At 47.3% G+C, this 14,206-nt stretch overlaps 1 non-coding gene across 1 annotated transcript; it reads right to left on the bottom strand.

Moving 5' to 3' along the window:
• Window positions 1–529: 529 nt before the first annotated feature.
• trnas-gcu lies at window positions 530–611 on the bottom strand. Its single transcript has one exon. It is a non-coding gene; the product is annotated as a tRNA-Ser (tRNA).
• Between the last annotated feature and the right edge of the window lie 13,595 nt (window positions 612–14,206).

The following is a 14,206-nucleotide window of genomic DNA, read 5'->3' as shown; positions in this document are numbered from 1 at the left end:
GTTATCGGTAGTGACATGTGTGGTGATTAAAAACAAAATCAGAAACAGGAAATGACCCCACAGAGCACATGAAGCAGAAACAGCTGAACCATGAGGGAACACTGCCCCCCTGTGGTCAATGTCGGGAACTACAACAGTAATAATAATAATAACGAGACGAAGTCACGTGTGAGGCGTGAATTTTTATTTGATCATAAACTCCTGGCTTTAATTAATCTGAAGAAGGTTTTTATATTTGTGATGCGTTTATGATGAGGCAGTATGAATAAATCTGCACATCTGAGCATTAATGTGATTAAACAGAAACCAGCGCGACAGCGCCCCCTGCGGATCAGTCCCGGGAGCTCTCCCTGGTGTCAGGAAATCAGCCCAGAAATGTAAGAATTGAATAATGTATGGATTTTAAAAGAAGCTGATCATGAGAACGACAATGATGTGATTTTATTGTGAAAGCTGCCGCCGGAAGTTCCCCAGTGTTTTTCTGGATGCAGGTGAACCGCGGGTCGTGCACGCGCTAAAAACTTCTGACCGACGAGGATGGGATTCGAACCCACGCGTGCAGAGCACAATGGATTAGCAGTCCATCGCCTTAACCACTCGGCCACCTCGTCCTATCAGCGTGCCCGCGTCAACCCCCACCCACACCAATCCACGGAGCGCAACTACTAGGAGAGAGTAGCGCGGAGGTCAGAGTTCGTGGGATTGAGGAAAAACACACACTGGAGAATAGTGTACGGGGAGGTTGTGGGGATCACTCGGGCTGTGGGTGTGCGTGTGTGTGTGTGTGTGTGTGTGGGGGGTTAACAGTCCGGATCGTCCGTGGGAGGAAGCCGTCAGTGAGTGTGGAGGCGCAGGACAAACCTGAAGGTGGAGACAGATTCCACGTGTGCTCATTTATAACGAGAGACAGAAACACTGAAATAAAGATGAAAAATATATAAAAATAATAATAAAAAGTTTAGCAGCAGTGACAGTAATGTAACGAGTAACGAGAGTATTTCAGCAGCACTTCAAATGACAACGAATAAACTGGAGGCAGCGATTTTATTGTAGTTAAAGCGACAACAGAGCCAAAGTCTGAGATCATTAAACGTGCAAACTGCAGCTGCCCGTGTGTCGTGTTTGTGGAGGATGGAGCTGCCTGTGGGGTGTCGACAGTTACACCAGCAGAAGGCGCTGTGAGCCCCACCTGGCTGCACCTGGAGGCTTCTGCTGCTTTTATCTGAGGCAGGATCACTGAGGCGCTGTGAGAGCAGGAGTGAGTCATGTTTAACCAGCATCCAGCTTCGTTCTCTAAACGCCGCTTTTTGTTTGCGTGGGAGAATTTCAAGGTGAACCCGACACCTGGCCTCCGCGGGGAGGGAGGACGTCACGCGGATGTGTCAGATCAGCTGGCACTACTCACCGTTTGCAGACGTGAACGGCGCAGAGTGTGAGGACGGGGCCGAGCAGCGAAAGATCTGGGTCTCTGCCGAGAGCTGGCAGCTTTCTGAGGAGCTCCAGCTTCCCGTAAAGCTCAGGGGAAAAGGGAACATCGGTTTATGGTTATAAATATATGTAGGTGAGCGTGTGACGTGGACTCTGCGCTCCCACGGGTGGGAGAGGTGTGGAGGAAACGGGCCAGGTCACAGCTTGTAAACCCTAAACTGTACCAGAGACCAGAGATGGCTCAAGGCTTCACGTACCTGAAGGCTCAGGTACTGCTGACCTCTGAACCTCCACCTCGTGAGCACGTCCTGTGTCCCAGAACCTCCGTCACCACTATTATCACTATTTATTATTTTTTGTGCAGGTGTGCATTTATTTTTCCTCCAGGTTGGATTCTCCCAACTGAGCTGTCCATCCACGCATGATGGGGGATCATCTCTTTTATTTGTCGCCCCGCGTTCATCAGTTGGGGGTTCCTCGGCCTGGAGAACCTCGTTCGGTTCTCAGCTTTCTGCATTTCTCGTTTTGCTCATTTGCAGATTCATTTGACGTCTGGTTGTGGTTTGAGTGCAAACGCAGCCGTTCACAGGTGGCGAACAGCTCGTATTCTCGCCGCTTGGCCTGTTTTATTTGGCAGTCGGTTTATATAAAGCAAAAGATGTAAAATGTTACTCAGAGGAATTGTTGAGGTGCTCTTTTAGTGCACACTGGTGGGATTTCAGCTCAGAAAACCAAAGGTAGACGTTTTTGTGTATCATGGGTCTGATTGGATCCTGCCAGCATGGAGTGTGAGTTAGAAAGCTCCAAACAGCCCTGCTCGGGTTCAAAGGCTGCGTGGACGTGCAGAGCAGGTATCCGTTCAAGTGAAGCTTTCAGCGTTCAGAGATAGCAGACACTTTGTCTTTGATTTCATGCCATGTCCAAATCCCTGCTGACAGATTCCCGGCATCTCGTCCGCACGCCCTCCACGCACGGATGCAGGGCCTCCTCTGTGAGTCAGGACTGGGCATGCTCCGACCAGGAGAAACCTGGAGGAGCTCGATGCTGACGAAAGCCCCAGTTACACATTATGTAACCTGCCTTTAAAGTCCCAGTCCGCCAGGGAGGGAACACACACACACACGAGCGCTCGGTTTGCTGTGATGGCCAACATATCAGCCCACACTGCTGCTTTCTCTGAGCTCCAGCCTGGGTTTAAAATAGCTCAGCTGATATTTGTGAGGGTTTTATATAATCGGCACCTCCTGATCTCCTCTTCCTCTTCATGCTGGAGCTTGTATCCCATTCTCTTTCTGCCTGAATCTCTTTCACTCTCTCTGACAAAAGCAGCAGGATGAATCTGTCAGAGAGACCTACCCGTCTGCCCTCACACAGACAGACATTAAAAATCCTCCTCTTCATTGTGCTTCATCGCACTCTGCCTATGAGGTAAACATGCAGCGAGCACAAAGGATGATCACTACGCTAATGGTCCTGCATTTTACTCTACCTACACAAACTGAAGAGCCCGTTTATCTGTGACAGCTTCGTCTATCTGTGCACTCTTTACTGCGGGCTGCTGGGCTCGAATATGCAGCACATAGGAGCGCTGAAACAGAGACGGGCTCACACTGGGCGCTGTGTAGGTACAGTGACCTCACAGCGGCCATATTATTGGTCACATGATGTCTTTAAAGATGCTCCGACAGGCACAGACAGCACAAACATGGTGCAGAGGGCCAGCTCAGGGAGGCTGCGGGTCAAAGAGGCCACGCCCCCAATAGTGCAAACTTTAATGTGAGTTATAAAAACGTTATGAGGGGGAAATTATCCACAGAAATAGCGTCTGTATCGTCCTGTAAGCATGTTTGTTTCTGCTGTACAGTTCTAACATGGGAGTCTATGTGCACTGACTCACCGCTGCCTCTGCTGGACGTCGGTGGAACTGCAGCTTGTGCAGGCTGTGGCTCTGTCTCCACAGACCCCACAGAGGGGTTTCATCAGCTGACTGAACTGAAACCCTAGGACTCTGAGGACAGATCAGATTACGTATGTTGAAGTCACCGCCAGACTAAAGCCTGTTTTCACTCTGCACAGTGGGCGGAGCCTCGTGTCGCGGAGCTTTGAGGGGGTTTTGGGACTTTAGCTGCTCTGACATCCTGCGGGTGACCTCTCAAATCCTGCTATGCATCAGACGGACAGAGGAGGATGCACAGGTGTGTCTTTTCTGAAAGAGGCGTGGCCACAGCTGGAATATTTCTCCTGTTTTGGCTTCCCTTCATTGGCTTCCTGTTAAATCCAGAATTGAATTCAAAATCCTGCTCCTCACATACAAGGTCTTAAATAATCAGGCCCCATCTTATCTTAATGACCTTGTAGTGCCATATCACCCTATTAGAGCACTTCGCTCTCACACTGCAGGCTTACTTGTTGTTCCTAGAGTATTTAAAAGTAGAATGGGAGGCAGAGCCTTCAGTTTTCAGGCCCCTCTTCTGTGGAACCAGCTTCCAGTTTGGATTCAGGAGACAGACACTATCTCTACTTTCAAGATTAGGCTTCAAACTTTCCTTTTTGCTAAAGCATATAGTTAGGGCTGGACCAGGTGACCCTGAATCCTCCCTTAGTTATGCTGCAATAGACGTGAGCTGCCGGGATTCCCATGATGCATTGAGTTTTTCCTTTCCAGTCACCTTTCTCACTCACTATGTGTTAATAGACCTCTCTGCATCGAATCATATCTGTTATTAATCTCTGTCTCTCTTCCACAGCATGTCTTTATCCTGTTTTCCTTCTCTCACCCCAACCAATCGCAGCAGATGGCCCCGCCCCTCCCTGAGCCTGGTTCTGCCGGAGGTTTCTTCCTGTTAAAGGGTTTTTCCTTCCCACTGTCGCCAAAGTGCTGCTCATAGGGGTCATATGATTGTTGGGTTTTTCTCTGTATGTATTATTGTGCTATCTATTGTACAATATAAAGCGCCTTGAGGCGACTTTTGTTGTGATTTGGCGCTATATAAATAAAAGTGAATTGAATTGAATTGAATTGAATATGGAAATCACACGAGGAGGAGGACTCTTCAAACAGGAGCTGTTCTTTAGTTTGTGCTCGTGTTCTTATCAGAGGTCAGTGCAGAGTCAGTCAAACATGATGCTTTAAAGGGAACAATGTCTCTATTTCGCCCTCTTTCCTCACCTCCTGCTTCGTATCTTTGGTGGGAATAAATAAATCACTGATCTGAATCGTTACCGGGTGGATTTCCGTCTTTGGAGACGCCGCATGAACGTGCTGCAGACTGTTGAGTAATCCTCCATTGCTGCATCACTTTGACCTGTCTGAATGCAGGTGAGGCTGATTACATCACCGAGGCACAGCGACTCGCGCTGATCGCTGGACCAGAGTCGCCATTAGTGGAATTATTTCCTGCTCCTGTGAAAGGAGCCCACGGCTGTGATTCATCAACAAACAGCAAAGACAGAAACTCGACTGAGACACAGAATCTGTTTAATACCTTTTAGCAGAGCGTGTCTTCGCTCGCTTTAGTTTCCCAGCACAAATATTAAATACGAATTCATGAATGTTCATATTTATATTATCAGAAGTTAAACTAAACTATTATCCTCTGTGTATGTCTGTGAGTATGTCAGATGATCAGGGCGCCACTGCAGCTCACTGGGCTGTAGATGATGGAAACATCTCAGATTATTAAAGAAGTTTTGCAGACGATTTTTTTAAATGCTGCAAATTTCCAGTGTTTTCCTTCTGAATACGTGTGAAGAATAAAAACAAAATGTTCTAACACATGGAGTCATCAGAGAGCCTGAAAATATCCTTGTTCAGTTTTTATTCCTGAATCCTGAAGAAATAATCCAGGATCTGTGAAGGAAAAGAAATAACTAGAAATCAGACCGACTCAGAGCCAAACTCAAAGTTTGGGTCAAACACAGATCATCTGACCGGAGGGACCTGGATGCTGAGGGAAGAGGTCCGACATTTAAGAAGGACCCAGACCGAGGAGGGCTTCATAGACCTGACTGCAGCCAGTGCAGAGAAGCTAAAATGGAGCCTGCGAGGAGCCGACAGCAGCATCGTGGAAGAGCTGGAGGCGGGACAGAGAGGCCCGACTGACACCAGTGTAGGTGTACAACTGACAGGAAACGAGAGCATTTCACGATCTCACACAGCTCTGGCCCGCATATGGAGCGGAGGTGAAAGAAGCTCTTTTTAAACCCTGAGGTCAAAGCCAGGGTCAGAGGTTTTTGGCATCTGTGGACAAGCAGATCAGAATGTCTCCTCTGATGGAGTTAGAGGAGATGAAAAGGACCGTTCCTGTCTTATCCTCATTCAGGCGAAGGCGAAGCTATGAGCCATCTGGTTCTTGATGCTACCCACCTGGACCAGCGTAGAGGAGATCCCAAAACCCTGCTTACAGAGCACACTGACTTATAAGAGCTGCTTATTTGTAAACGTCACAGGTGACTGCTGGTGAATATCCATGATAATGATGAGAGTTATTAATATTACTGGAGGATCTGAGAGTGTTGATGCTTCAGTATGTGGCTTTTTATCTCACAAGCCTGAGAGTCAGCCTTGAATCCTGATGCCCTCCACTTTATATTCCTCTGTGTGTGTGTGTGTGTGTGTGTTAGATTCTGCTGAGATACAGCAGCCTCTCTTCACACATGCAGTGCATACAAACAGCCAGCACCCACACAGCTCACACTCACACACAAACACACACACACACACACACACACACACACACACACCACGACAAAAGCCAGCAGCCACCCACACACACTCATATGCATGCACATACATACCCCTGAACACACACACACTCGCTCAAACGCTAAGGGCCTTTTGTGCCTCAGTGAGCATCCACCCATGTGTTGGTCTGTCCGTCCATACACAGCCCCACTCTCTCCGCCTGCCTGAATCACCTCACCCAGCTGGCCTGCTGGAGCCACCTCCGCTGACTCCCTTCGATGTGGAGTAGCAGCTCGTGGCTGAGCTCCTCACCCTCCTCACCCTTCAGACGAAGCTCATTTCTGCTGCCCGCGGTGACAGCTGAGGGTAAGGACATCGATCGAATGCTAAACCACCTTTACCTTCACGCTCAGCTGTCTCTCCGGCGTGCCCGGGGTCTGGTGGCGTACCTCACCAAGAACTGAACCACCTTCAAGGTTAAACCTGACGCTAGATGACTAACCTTTCTCACTGTGGCTCAGAATGATGCGTTTTGTTCTTCAATGACTAATCTGCAGCTGGGTCCATGATCCAGAGGACCAGTAGAGGACAGGTTGGAGATGATGACCCCTGCAGTCACAGCAGACCAACACGCTAACATTCATCATGACAAACAGACAGACTGACGGTGAGGACGCGGCACAGAGGAGACAGCAAAGCCACAATTCAACAGTGAGACAGAGATCTTCGTCATGATGGTGCATCGCTATGGTGACTATGTGATTTTAGGATTTAGGCGCTGAGCATGAAACTTGTTGGTTCAGAAAGTTTTCTGGTCTCCTCTTAAACTGACCAATCAGAGCTGAGCATGCCCTGACTGCAGGTCAAAGAGCCGGAGGAAAGCCAGAGAGAGAGAGCTGTCTGCTGAAAAACCAAGGGCCATCTAATTAATTTTGATCTGATGGGGAGGAAATGAGCAGCAGACGGGACAGACGCCTCAACGACTGGAGAAACAGTACGGGGCTCAGGTCAAAGTGGCCACATTAATAGGAACAGAAGCGCTTCATTGTTTAGTTACAGTAACAACTGTGTGGCTGACAGGACACCTGAAAATCAGACGTCTGTGCTTTGAAGGAGGACTTGAGGTCGCCGAGGATCATTCTGTGTTTTATAATGGCGTTCACCATGGTAACCGACGCTGCAGGCCTGACCTGCTCCTGATCGGTGATCAGCGAGTACCAAAAATGCCCCAACTGACCAATCAGATCTGTGGACAAGAACGTCATCCTACGTGAAGATCCCTCAGAGCGTCTTTAGTGTCTTTATTTGACGATCAGGAGGAAATCTGGATTCTCGCGAGGAACTTTATCCCGATTTCGTTCCGCTGGCTGTGTCAGCGTTACCGTGAGCGCGCTCAGATGTGTTAATCACCGGCATCAGTAAACGAAGCCTCGGTCTCAGCCTCGCAGGTCCCTGTAGGCGCTCGGCGCCATGACTGCTTTATGTGTCTTCATGTGGCGAGCAGGACGCCTGTCTGTGTTTACCGTCGCTGATCCTCAAAAGTTTCTCCAAATTAGATCGAGAATCAGATGAAATCTGCTCGCATATTTTTTCAGACTGTGCTGCAAACAGACTGTGTCATCTGGCCCAGTAAATCACCACAGTCCCTGCGGTGGCTGTGCAAATGGCACATGGATTATCCATTCATCACGGTGGTCTCTCTCCCCTTTCTCTCTCTCATTCTCCGTGGCCTTATTCAAAGTGCTCTAATTAATCAGCCTTAAATAGATGGACAGACCTACATTACTGACACAGCTCCTCCTGCACCATGTACTATTTAACACACAGATGACTCTGCAGGCTGGCTGTGCGTCTCCAATCCTCTCACAGTTTTCCCAGGAATGATTAATCACACAGCCCGATGTCGCTGATTTGATATCAATGAAATCGCTGCACCTCTAATTAAAGTTTCATTTCCTAAATTGCAACCAGGGGTTGGCTTCGTCGCTCGTTTAGATACCGCACTAAATGAATTCCAGTTTTATAACAAGTTGTTAGAGGAAGCCTGGGGAGACAGATGGCAGGGGGGTAAAAATGGCGAGTTTTCCACAAAATATGCATGATTCAATTAAAAGAGGAAATTCAGTGTTTAGGCCAACATCCAGAAAAGGAATGAACAACAAACAGGTCAACAAAGACAGCAAACAGCAGGAAGAAGAGAAGATGACTCAATTAATGCTCACCAGGGAGACAGAGATAAGGCCAACGGGGGCGCGTGAAGGGGTTATTTTTAAAGGAGTTTGATAGTGTCAGGTCGTCATTAGCATCCATTCAATCAGAGGACAAAAAACCCATTTCGTGGTTATAATTGACCTTTCTGATTTTCTCCCTTTGGGGTCACCACCAGTGACGACTTAGGCTACGTTCACACTGCAGGTCTTAATGCTCAATTCCGATTTTTTGATCAAATCAGATTTTTTTGTCTGCTTGTTCACACTACAAATAAAATATGACAGCAAACGCGCTCTAGTGTGAACGCTCAAAGCGGCCCGCATGCGCAAAAGAAGACGTCACACACAGCGCGCTCTGTTTAGACCCAGAGCAAACAGTATTGTTTGACTGATGGTCCTTAATATAAAGACTTCGGACTTTACGTTTCCCAATTTTGCTCTAAGTCATAAAGTTATTTTGTTATTTACATTTGGCCTAATAATGATCCTTATTGCTGTTTTAGAGACCAGCAGTGCTTCAAAGGATAGCTGCAGATTTCTGTCAGAATGTGCAGATTATACAGTACAAAAAAAATGTTCACGTTTCTCCAACGTTGTCTTCCCAACAGTTTCACTGACATCTACACGGGATGGCCAGGAAGCGTTCACGATGTCTTCTCGGGCGCTGATTATTGGCATCTGTCTTGTGTCAGTGACGTAAAAGACGGATTTAATGCGACATGACCGTTCAAACAGCAGTCGCTTTCTAAAACATCGGATATGTATCGGATTCAGTGCCACATACGAAAGTGACCCAGATCGGATTTGTGCTGTTCACACTGTCAGACCATGATTGGATATGGGTCACATAGGGTCAAAGATGTGTGTTACCTGAGTGTGAGTAGTTGCTAAAGCCACATTCACACAGGCCTAGAAACCGGTCAGTAACCTTCTGCTGACTGCCAGTTGGTTGATGGTTGCAGGAGGTTGTTGCTTTAGTTGATAACAATTTGCCAAAGTCACCAGCATGGAAGAGGCTGACTTGTCTGCAGACACCCACCAAACTAGAAACAGAGTCTGTTCCCCTTCAAAGTAAAAGTTGTGCCTTTTAAAGTATGTTGTTTTCAGCGGTAGGATGACTTTTACTTTGAAGGCCAACGGGAGAGCAAATGACGAGTGTCTACAGGCAGCTCAGCATCTTCCCTGAAACCTCTGAGTGACCACAGCAATCTGTCAGCGCCCAAAGCAACGAGGAGTTGGTTCTACGACTTTCCAATTTAGCCTAGACACAAACACCAACTTACCAACCAGTCATGGTCATACTGGGTCACAGCCAGGTTCTCTTAGGAACATCCAGTCACATTACCAAAGAGCTCCTGTGATAGGACAGACAGCAGGAGTAGGTGAAGGGTAAGACAAAAGGTCAAGGTGAGGAACAGGCTTTAGCTGGTGATGGTGCTTTACCTCAGACGAGTTCATCCACAAACACAGGACAGGAAACCGTTTCAATCAGGCTAAAATTTGAAAAACACATGAGGTTTTTTGACTCTCAGGTCTTCCAGATTATCTTGTTAAGCTTGAATGTCCTTCTTAACCCTGGAAATGTGATGTCAACAAACACTCCAGCTGAGTTCTTTCCTCTTCAGTTCAAACTTTCTTATTTTTTCATTTCATTATCTGAACTCTTTCACTGTGCTGGCAGGAAGTATTCGGATTGGCTGGACATTGAAGTCTCGGCTTTATTTGAACATTAGTGGCTTTGGGCAATGATCTGTATAACGTCCATCCATGTGGACGTTATAGGCACACCCTTTCATGGAAACGTTACACCCTGATGGTCTTGATGCACACCATTCATTCAGGTAAGTAAATCCCAAAGGTTGATTGTGTTCATCTGGATGTTTTCAGTGGGAGAAATGTTTCATCACTAACCTTATAAACAGTACATTTCCACAACAACTGAAACTAGCCCACTGAATGAACAATGGGGGTTTATAAGGTTGGGCAAACCTGCAGTCAGCTGAGACTGAAGAAGTCACTTGGATGAAACGTTTCTCCCACTGAAAACATCCAGATGAACAGAGAGGTCCTCAAGGCTGAGAGCCCTCAGGGCTGAGAGGTCGATATCCTTTTGGGGTACTCCCTGATGGCTGTGGCCTCTTTCAGCTGGATAATGTGCCCTGCCACAAAGCAAAGATGGTTCAGGAAGGATTTGAGGAACCCAATCCCAAGTTTGAAGTGTTGACTTGTTCTCCAAATTCCCCAGATGGTAAATGGACCGGTCCTTATATAGTGTCTGTGTAGGTTCTCAGTCAGCCAGGTCTTGGTGGTCTAAGGAGCTCGGATGGAGCTTCTTGGAGGTGTTTCAGCTCTTATCCAAGAAGCTTCTTCAGTTCAGTTTTAGAACTGAAGACGCTTGAGCCCTGAAGCACACCTTCAGGGGTTATTCCTGTTCAGTAATTTGTTGTTGATTTCTGCAGCTCTCTGTTGTGATGCTGTCTGCTCTTCACACCGAGTTTGGTGAAGGATATCGACCTCTCAGCCCTGAGGAGCTCTCTGGTTTCTTCGACCAGATGTTTCTGACTTTCGTTCTGCTGAAAAGACAAACGTTGTCCAAAGACTTCTGAAGCATTTGTCTGAATAAAAGCCCGCAGATCACCTCAGGATACCTCTGCACTCACCCTGCTGCCTCTGAATGCCAGCCTCAAATCAAAAGGTTAAAGGTCATGGCTTGTCCACAGGACCTAACGATTTGAAAAGGTTTTATTTTTGAAGCGTGTTCAGTCCTGATTATTTGAGTCAGCATCATGTAAAGGAAGATTTCATCTGCCCGAGGAGGTGGACACACACTGGGCTCATGTCATAAATCTGTCATTTCATAATAGTTAAATGAGCCCTTCCTAGCTGTGAAACTTCACTAAAATGTTCACGTTTCCTTCGGTGTTGTCGCGCAGTCCAATCTCTGACCTACTGCTTCTGCAAGGGTGAGGCAGAATAACCAGGCCAGAGTCACAGCCACCATCAACTTTAGTCTTTATTGTACAATAATGCGCTTCAACAAGGCTTGGGAATATGGCACACGAAAAGATTTCACATAAATCATTTTCCAGCTAAGAATCTGTCTCAGGTCTTAATCGCTAAGCTTTACCAGTGATCAGCGTCGATATGAACAGCAAAGTATTACACGTACAGCCTGATTTTACAAAAGTCAGCAGAGGATGTGGTTTTTATCCATCACAGTGAAACTAGATGTCTTGCCACAGTTTGATGCAACAGAAATTCAAAGGTCGATAAAGTTCGTCTGACTCGTCTGTCCGTTCGGTCCAGTTACTGAGCTTTTGTTCTTCGATCAGACTGTGAAGCAGCAGGTTAGAAAACGTTCCAGTGAGATGCAGGTTTTCAGCTGAAACACGTCAAAGAGCCAATAGTTTAATAAAGAAATAAAGAATCCAGGTAATATGGATTAATCAATGAACAGTGTCACATAAACAGCCATTTCTCGGTCCTCGGCCTGAACACAGGGTCAGGACAAACATGCAGAGTGGGTCACCACGCAAATAGTTTTATCATGCCCCGTCACATCTTTGCAAGAAGAAAGAGTCGGCTTCAAGGAACAGCTCAGCTGGAGCTGGCGGCGAATCACCGAGAAACTGCCCGAAGCCCGACTGTGGAGCTGCAGGGGAAACTGGATCTGCAGACTCCATCCGCAGCTGTTTTCACATCGTTTTTATAGAATCAAAGGGCCAGGATCACAGCAGCGCATACGGCCCACCCCTCCACGTTTATATATTGCTTATGTGTGAAAAGTGGGTGGAATGTGTTCCAGATCCCGATTTGCACGATGTGAGGCTGGCTTAGAAACAAAGTGAGCAAAGAAGGTGTGATTATTTAAATTCAGCCAGTCTCTCCTTCAAGCTCGGCTCCGTGTGCACCTCTGGACCTTTCCCGGGATGTCCGGTTCAGAGCACGTCTACAACGAAGACTCAGAGACCCGACAGAGTCCACAGGCCGAGCACGAGGGTGAAGTGAGACTGTGCAGGGGTCATTTATGAGCTTGTGGGTCTCTACATGCTGCTGGGATATTTTTAACCTTAAAAATTCTTCCTAACAGCCCCCTGAGGGTCAGCGCCTCTGATGGAAGAACATCAGCACAGCCATCGTTCACTGCACGCCGCCTCCTCGTCTCTGACACGAAGAGTTTGGGTCAGTGGAAAGAATGTGGCGTGCAGCTCAGAGGCAAAGTGCAGACTGAAGTCAGAACCAGACGCACAGTAATGATCGAAACAGGAAGTGGTGATCGAAACGGGAAGTGGTCCAGAGGTGCACAAGGAGGCAACTCTGAAAGGAGTCCCGCTGATTGCACTTTGTGTGACGAGACCTCGGATCGATGAAACAGGCACGACTTCACAGACCTCCCAGCGTCCGCAGAGGCTAAAGCAGCAAAATGTGAACGCTTTGGGTAATCTGATTATTTAAAGATTTCAAGTAAAACAAGCACTCCTTTACTGATTTATGACAAAGCCTCTCCAAATACCTCCATTGCTTTCACGGCAACAGCTGAGAGCTGCTGATTCTGATTGGCTGGCAGCTGCACGCTGGCGCATACGCGTGTGTTTTTTGGGAGGAAACAGCGAGTCTCCGCTAAAAAGCTCAGAGCGAGCGCCGTTTGAACAGAAAAGATAATCACGTAATTAGAATTTGCAGGTCTGAGCGACAGCTGCAGGGCGAATGCGAGCAGGACTGCAGAATGAAACGAGGCGACGTGGAGGAGGACGAGACACAGACGTGTGACACAGAGAACGAGCGACAGAGTCTGTGACCGCCATCAGTGGAAGATTCTGCTCTCTTTGACTAAATATAATGTTTACAGAGCTAGTGGTCACAGCGGCTGGAGCAGATTACGTTTACGTTGTGCAGGAAAGTGATGACACGGTGCTGCTGTGCAGTGAAAGCTAAAATCAAACTGTGTGAAAGATGGTATCAGGGGATGGTGGAGGAGACCGAGGACGGGCAGGATGAAGGTGGAGAACAAGGCTGCAGCTTGTCGGAGACAAAAACAGCCACAAAACCATTCAGACTCAGCTTGGAGATGCAATCATTCCCATGACAACGTCCTCTGCCGCTGTCGCTCAGAGCTTTAGACAACTTCAGTCTGAGCAGGGCTGCTTTTTGTTCATGTAACGAGGATTACATTACCATCTAAATCTCAGGCTGATTTAGATGGTAAAGAAAGGTCCTACTATACAAGCAGGACTCGGTGAATCTGGGGAGGAAAAACTCCCTTTTAACAGGAAGAAACTTCCAACAGAATGAGGATTGGAGAGGGGATCAGCTGAGACATAATAAAGTTTGGGAGAGAGCTAACAGGATGCAGCAGCAGCATAAACACACAGCGAGAGCATCACCAGCAGCATAACTAAGGGAGGATTCAGGGTCACCTGGTCCAGCCCTAACTATATGCTTTAGCAAAAAGGAAAGTTTGAAGCCTAATCTTGAAAGTAGAGATAGTGTCTGTCTCCTGAATCCAAACTGGAAGCTGGTTCCACAGAAGAGGGGCCTGAAAACTGAAGGCTCTGCCTCCCATTCTACTTTTAAATACTCTAGGAACAACAAGTAGGCCTGCAGTGTGAGAGTGAAGTGCTCTAATAGGGTGATATGGTACTACAAGGTCATTAAGATAAGATGGGGCCTGATTATTTAAGACCTTGTATGTGAGGAGCAGGATTTTGAATTCAATTCTGGATTTAACAGGAAGCCAATGAAGGGAAGCCAAAACAGGAGAAATCTGCTCTCTCTTTCTAGTCCCTGTCAGGACTCTTGCTGCAGCATTTTGGATTAACTGAAGGCTTTTCAGGGAGTTTTTAGGACATCCTGATAATAATGAATTACAGTAGTCCAGCCTGGA

The sequence above is a fragment of the Oreochromis aureus genome, linkage group 19 (assembly GCF_013358895.1).
Source record: "Oreochromis aureus strain Israel breed Guangdong linkage group 19, ZZ_aureus, whole genome shotgun sequence".
Lineage (NCBI taxonomy): Eukaryota > Metazoa > Chordata > Actinopteri > Cichliformes > Cichlidae > Oreochromis > Oreochromis aureus.
The sequence above is the reverse complement of the archived record's forward strand: the minus strand, read 5'-3'. Positions and strand labels throughout refer to the sequence as shown.